The 7410-nt window shown below is 51.6% G+C and overlaps 1 pseudogene; it reads left to right on the top strand.

The window, feature by feature from the left end:
* Positions 1–1911: 1911 nt before the first annotated feature.
* Positions 1912–7410, top strand: part of LOC102771259 — a 57823-nt pseudogene continuing 52324 nt past the window's right edge.

Genomic DNA, 7410 nt, shown 5'->3' with positions numbered 1-7410 from the left:
AAAGCCTCAAGGCCCACAGGCCCGCCCATGGGTGCTCCACGCGTGGGATTCCCCCAGGCGAAGCCTCCTGTCCCGTGGGCGGAAGGCTGGAACGGTGTCCCCCAGAAGGTCTGTCCACGTCGGAACCCCGGGAACCTGTGACCGTGACCGCATTTGGGGAACGGTCTTTGCAGATGTCCAGGCTCCCAGGGTGAGACCCTCCTGCGACCACAGGGTCCTTATGGAAAATGGAGGGAGAGCGGAGACGGACACACAGGGGAGCGGCCTGGGCGCTGGAGGCCGAGATCGGAGCGAGGCAGCCACAGCCACGGAGCGCAGGAGCCCCCGGAGCTGGCAGCGGCGAGAAAGGCTCTCCCCGAGTCTCCGAGTCTTCGCGGGAGCGTGGCTCCGGGACACCCGGATTTCAGGCTTCTGGCCTCCGGGACCGCGGGGGAGATAAATTCCTGTTTTTTTAATCCGCACCTGAGGATATCTTTCCATCGATGTTTAGAGCGAGTGGAAGAGAGAGGGAAAGACAGAGAGAAACACACCGATTGGTTTGACCGGAATCAAACTGGGACCCTTCAGTCCTTGGGCCGACGCTCTAGCCACTGAGCTTACGACCATAAATTCCTGTCTTTACGCGTCCTCTCCCCCAGCTTGTGTTACGGCAGCCCCGGGAAACTGAGACCCTGGTGACTTCTGCTCCCCCCCGCCCCCCCCACCCCCAGGCCTGTCTGTGCTTGGTTGCAGCTCTACTCTGAGTTCTGCGTGGGCCCCGAGAGCTCACTCCGGTCTTCCGAGAACACCCCACTTCCTAACAGCAGCTCCGGGCACAGCTCCGGGGTTCCCCTTCCCCTCCCTCCACCAGGAGCTCAGGAACTCAAGTTTCCTGGCTCCGCCTCCTTTCCCACTCTGGTCAGAATCCTCTTTTGTGGCCTCATAGATGGTTTCCATGGCGACGAAAGGTTGCGATAAAATGGTGCCAATGTGCACGTCAACTTCAGAACTGAACAAGGGCCATTGTTTTGCCTGGAGCTTCGTTCATTCTGGAGGTGCCAGGGGGATCTGGGACGTGGATCCATAGCTTCCTGGTCTGCTGCCACCTCGCAGCCCGCCCAGCTCGTGAGGACAGAGAGTCGAGAGTCGAGAGTCCCAGGGGGAGACCTGGGATCTTCAGCCCCTCCCACCTCGGCTTTCTATTCTTAGTGTTGGCACGCGTGGGTAAATGTCAACAGGTGAAGTGAGATTTCTTGTAAATAAGCAGATGGTCCCCCCAGGGTCGGCTGTGGGTGAGCTGGAAATTCTCGCAGGAGGAATCACAGCCAAAGACTTTATCACTCAGAACACCCTTTCATGTAGGGCATCAGAACCAGGGAACGACTCGGACCCGAGGCTAGGCGCTTGCCCCCAGGACCCTGGGCACGGGGCTGGGAGTTCACTCCTGCTTCCTGCCCGCACCACAGGCAGGGCTTCCGCCTGCACAGTCTTCTCCGAGATGCTTTAGTCACAGGGAGAAGCAGCTGTACCCAGTCCTCTGACGGGCTCCCAGGCCCGGAGCGTGCACCTCGCCGGGGCCAGATAGGGATCCTGGGTCACTGAAACCCCACGCCCTTGCTCCAAGCAGACGCCACCTGGAACTTCTTACCTGGGACGACCATATTGTCACCCAAACTGGAGCACTTTTTGGAGTAAAAGGAACCACTATTCACCATGCCAACAACACAGGCACAGTCTGTAGCATCCCTGGAAGAGAGGGACATCTGGTAACCCCAGCCTTAGGCCAACCTGCACCCCAGCCTTAGGCCAATCTGCACCCAGCGCCACCATAGATCTTATGGTTGAAGGGCCCTGGGGCCCGGTGCTTGGCTCTCTCCTCTTTTACATCTCACCGTGCCCTAGTCCGGGGCTGTCCAATGGGAGACTGTGAGGATGGACAGGCTCTACATCTCTGCTGTCCAGTGCAATAGCCAGCAGCCAAGTGTGACCACCGAGTGCTTGGAATGCGGCTAGTGCAGGGGTGGGCAAACTTTTTGACTCGAGGGCCACAATGGGTTCTTAAACTGGACCGGAGGGCCGGAACAAAAGCATGGATGGAGTGTTTGTGTGAACTAATATAAATTCAAAGTAAACATCATTACATAAAAGGGTACGGTCTTTTTTTTTTTTTTTTTAGTTTTATTCATTTCAAACGGGCCGGATCCGGCCCGCGGGCTGTAGTTTGCCCACGGCTGGGCTAGTGTGTCCAAGGAGGTCACATTTATTTTATTATATGTTATTGATTTCAGAGAGGAAGGGAGAGGGGGAGAGATAGAAACAGCAGCGATGAGAATCACTGATCAGGGCAGGGGCTGAAAGTACCCGTTGGCGGAGGAGAAGTCGGCTGGACCACATCATTGCCCACATCCAGAAGGGCCTCAGCTACACGGTGTTTGACTGTACGTGGATGCCCTGCAGCGGCAAGTTTGTGACAATGGGCGACTTCGCCCAGGGCACCGGCGTCATCCGGCTGTACGAGATCGGCCCAGGGACCTCAAGCTGCTCCGGGAGATTGAAAAGGCCAAACCCGTTAAATGTGGAACATTTGGTGCAACATCCTCACAGCAGAGATATTGAGCTACTGGAGATTTTGCTGGAAACCGTCATATAGGGAATATGGAAGCTCCAGAGTTCCCAGTGTATTCTGTAAAGGACCATAAAGAAATTATAAATACTATAGAGCAGCGGTTCTCAACCTGTGGGTCGCGACCCCTTTGGCGGTCGAACGACCCTTTCACAGGGGTCGCCTAAGACCATCCTGCAGATCTGATATTTACATGACGATTCATCACAGTAGCAACATGACAGCGATGAAGTAGCAACGAAAATAATTTTGTGGTTGGGTCACAACATGAGGAACTGTATTTAAAGGGCCAGAAGGTTGAGAACCACTGCTGTAGGTGGTGCAGATGGGCTAGGAGTTGGGGAAGGAGCACCTGACATTGTGACTGGCAGCCGAGATGGAATGGTGAGGGGGTGGGACCCAAGGCAGAAAGACGATCCTGTTGCAATACGGAACCTGTACAAAGAGAAAACAGGAGAGACTGTTGGGCTGTGGCGTTCGCGAATACCCCATTCAGCGGTCAAAGAAAGATTCCGGAGCAGAGATGGGAGTTGCGGGGTCTGTCAGCCTTTTGCAGAATGTTACGTTGTCTGCCCAGCCCGTTTCCAGTTTGGACTGGAGTCCAGATAGAAGGGGCCTCTGCATCTGTAGTTCATTTGATCAAATGGTGAGAGTACTGATTATTACAAAACTCCCTAAAATTTGGATCTGGAGATTTTGGACTTGGAAACCTCCCAGCGGAAAACTCATAGAATTTAGGATGTGCTCTGCACCCTCCGACTCTCCTTGGACAAGGCTGGATTTGACTGATGGAAAAGGCCCAGGTGCAAACCTCAGACTTGCCTCTCTCAGGGTGGAATGCCCAGCGGTGAGCTCCAGCCACCTGGCTGGTCACTGGTTTGCTGCTGCACAGGGGGCACCACGGTCTCCAGAGCCAGCTCTGTTCCTCTCCCTTCATTTCTGATAAAAGTTGGGACTTGTCTATATTTCACCATATTTAAATTTGTTCTGCGTCCCCAAATTCCATATTTTATAATAAACACCCATGTTGCATTTCAAAAAACAAACAAACCACTGATCAGCTGCCTTCTGCATGCCCGACACTGGGGATCAAGCCCACAACTAGGGCATGTTCCCTGGCATGGAATCTAACTGTGACCTCCTGGTTCATAGGTTGGTGCTCAGCCACTGAGTCATACCGGCCGAGCAAGGAGACATTTAAATTTAACGTGACTAGTGGCCACGTCGGACAGCACTGACCTAGATGATTTCAGCCAGTCTGATGGCTTGAAATGCCATCAGCTGGTCCTGACTCCAAAATTTGTATAACCTCCTCCATCTCTCTCTTAAAATCCAGGCCCATGTATCCAATTGTCCACTTGATATCTTAATCAAATGTGTCACAGGCACATCAAGATTAACTATTCAAAACTAACCTCTGTCCCAGCCGCTTTGGCTCAGTGGATAGAGCAGCGGCCTGCAGACTGAAGGGTCCCAGGTTCAGTTCTGGTCAAGGGCACATGCCCAGGTTTCGGGCTTGATCCCCAGTACTGGGCATGCAGAAGGCAGCTGATTATCAATTCTCTCTCATCATTGATGTTTCTATCTCTCTCTACCTCTCCCTTCCTCTCTGACATCAATAAAAATATATATTTTTTAAAAACCCCAAACTAACCTTCTGATCACAATAAGGTTCCACCTTAAATGGCTACCTATATATATAAAAGGCTAATATGCTAACTGTCCAACCGTCTGGGTAATGACATCACCTAGCAATGCCAAGCTTCCTCTCCCTAGCAACTAGCCTCCTTGAAGTTTCTTCAGCCCAGGAACAGAACTTGCTTTATAGCCAGGTGAAAACATTTTACACTTTAACCAAATGTCTGTGAAGCATTTTCACGTGCCTCATCTCATTTGCTCCTCACAGGAGTCCTGGAGTAGGTAGATAGGAGACTCAGTAGAATCCGGCTAAGTTGACTCGCACATGCGCGATACATACACAGCTCTCACTGGCGCCAATTGCACGTGTGTGTTTCCATCTGTCATCGTCGATCATGAATTTGGTTGACACTTCTATTATAGAGAAAGGGTGAATAGTGATATTAAAATATTTTCTCTAATTTCCTTTCAATGTGCATGAATTCGTGCACCAGGCCACTAGTTATAAAATAAATAGGAACTAAATGTTGGTGAGGATGTGGAGAAATTGGACCCTATGTGCATTGCTGATGGGAATGTCTAATGGTGCAGCCACTTGGAAAATGGTAAGGCAGGTCTTCAAAAACATAAGCAGAAATACCGTGTGGCCCAGCAATTCCACTCCCAGGTATATGTCCGAAAAATTGAGAGCAGAGACTCAAACAGATAGACCTGTACAACCATGCTCATAGCAGCATGATTCACACCTGCCCAAAGATGGGGCAACCCCAGTGTCCATCCGGGGGCGAATGGGTAAACAAACGTGGTATATTCGCGGAATGCAATGCTGCCCCACCTTCGCCTCGGCCCCTGCTGGCTTCATGTTCCACCCGCTCCCTGCTGCCGCTCTGCTCCCAGCGCATAGGCCTCCTCTGCTCCTCAGACACCCCAGGGACGTTCCTCCCTCAGGGCCATGTTCTTGCTGTGCCCTCTGCCTGCAACGCTCTACCCCCCAAATCTGCCTGGCTCCCCCCACTTCTTGGCTGTGCACCCGTAGCTCAGTGAGCCCTTCGCTGGCCACTCTGTGGGAAATTTCAGCACCTTCAACACTTCCTATTCTTGCTTGCTTTAGGTTTCTGCATTCACACATCACCATCTAGCATGCAATCTATTTTATTTTCAGTCTTCTGCACAGAATGCATGAGGTTTTTATTTTTATTTATTTTTAAAATAGATGTTTATTGATTTCAGAGAGAGGAAGGGAGAGGGAGAGAGAGATAGAAACATCAATGAGAGAGAGAGTCATTGATTGGCTGCCTCCTAAGGCATGATGTTTTTTTTTTTAAAAAAATCGATTGACTTGAGAGAGTGAGAGAGAGAGAGAGAGAGAGATACGCCGATGTGTTGTTCCACTTATTTATACATGCTTTGGTTGATTCTTGTATGTGCCCTGACCGGGGATCGAACCCCCAACCTTGGGGTATTGGGATGACACTCTTACCAACTGAGCTACCTGGCCAGGGCCCAAATGTGTGATGTTTAAGGCCGGGGCTTCAAAATCTCTTGTTCTCGGCTTTTCCCACAATGCCTGGAGCAGCACCCACATATCATTAGCACTCAGTCAATATTAGTGAAGCTAATGAGGGCAGCCGGCGCTGAGGGGGCTGCTCGGGACCCACCTCCTTTAGGGAACCTCCGACTGATGTCTAACCGCCCTCCCTCTTTCTATGTGGTCAGCCCTCGAAGCGCCTTGGGAAGCTGGGCCTAATTTTCCTTTAAGCCAGTGTTGCCCAATGGGGGCAGTAGTGCCCTCAGGGGGCCTTTGGCAAGACCTGGAGGCGTTTGGGGGTGTGACAAGAGGGAGGAGGCATGCACTGGCATCTCTGGTCGGTGGAGGCCAGAGGTCTTGCTACATATCCTACCATGCACAGGACAGCTCCCTGCAGTAAAGCGTTTTCCCAGTCCTCCAAGTTCCTTGAGGCTGTTTCAGGCTGAAATGTGTCTTCTGAGAAAAGGTATGTCGAAGTCCCAATCCCCAATACCTCGAAATGTGACCTTATTTGAAAATAGGGTCGTTCCCTAGCCAGTTTGGCTCAGTGGACAGAGTGTTAGCCTGTGGACTGAAGGGTTGAGGGTTGGTTTCGGCCAAGAGCACGTACCTTGGTTGCAGGCTCGTCGGTCAGGGTGGGTGCAGAGGGAAACCAATAGGTGTGTCTCTCTCACATGGATGTTTTTCTCTCTCTGTCTTTCCTCACCCCTTCCACTCTCTAAAAATTCATGGAAAAATGTCCTTGTGAGGATTAACAACAACAAAAATAGGGTCTTTACAGAGGTAATCAATCCAGTTACAATGAGGTCATTAGCGTGGCCCTAGCCCTAGCCCGATGTGACGGCATCTTTATAAAAAGAGGAAATCTGGCCACAGACCTGCACAGAGGAAAGCCATGTGAAGACACGGGGAGAAGTCAGTCATGTGACTGGAGGGATGCAGCCACAAGCCAAGTGTTGCTGGCAGCCACCGTAGCTGACGAGGCAGGAAGGGTCTCCCTGTAGAGCTGAGTCCTCAGGGAGCCCGGCCCCGCTGACACCTGGATTTCCAAGCTCCGGCCCCCAGACTGTGAGAGAATACGTTCCTGCTGTTGGAAACTACCCAGTTTTTTTTATTTTTTATTTTATTGATTTTTAACAGAGAGGAAGAGAGAGGGACAGAGAGTCAGAAACATCGATGAGAGAGAAACATCGATCAGCTGCCTCCTGCACACCCCCCACTAGGGGATGTGCCTGCAACCAAGGTACATGCCCTTGACCGGAATTGAACCTGGGACCTTTCAGTCCACAGGCTGATGCTCTATCTACTGAGCCAAACCGGTTTGGTGGAAAACCACCCAGTTTTGGACACTTTGCTGGGGCAGCCCTAGGAGCCGGTGCTAAATCCAAACTTGGTACCGTCGGGTCTATGCCCTGTGACAGTTAAGTTAGTTTCTCAGAAAAAAATGGAGATTTTATCAGGATGGTGGTTGGATGCCCATAGGGGAGGACGGACCAGGCTTTTAGTCATTGGGCATTGTGACACTCGTGAGCCGCAGTCAGCAGAGACCACTCGTACAATAGATGTTCAAAGCCACCGGCCGCCGAAGCCTTTCCCGGGGAAATGACGCCAGCGCAGAGGGGTGCTTGAGAAAATTAACTTT

This window comes from Myotis davidii, unplaced genomic scaffold, assembly GCF_000327345.1.
Source record: "Myotis davidii unplaced genomic scaffold, ASM32734v1 scaffold299, whole genome shotgun sequence".
NCBI classification, from domain to species: Eukaryota; Metazoa; Chordata; class Mammalia; order Chiroptera; family Vespertilionidae; genus Myotis; species Myotis davidii.
Note: the sequence above shows the minus strand (reverse complement) of the source record. Positions and strands in the feature narration are given on the sequence as shown.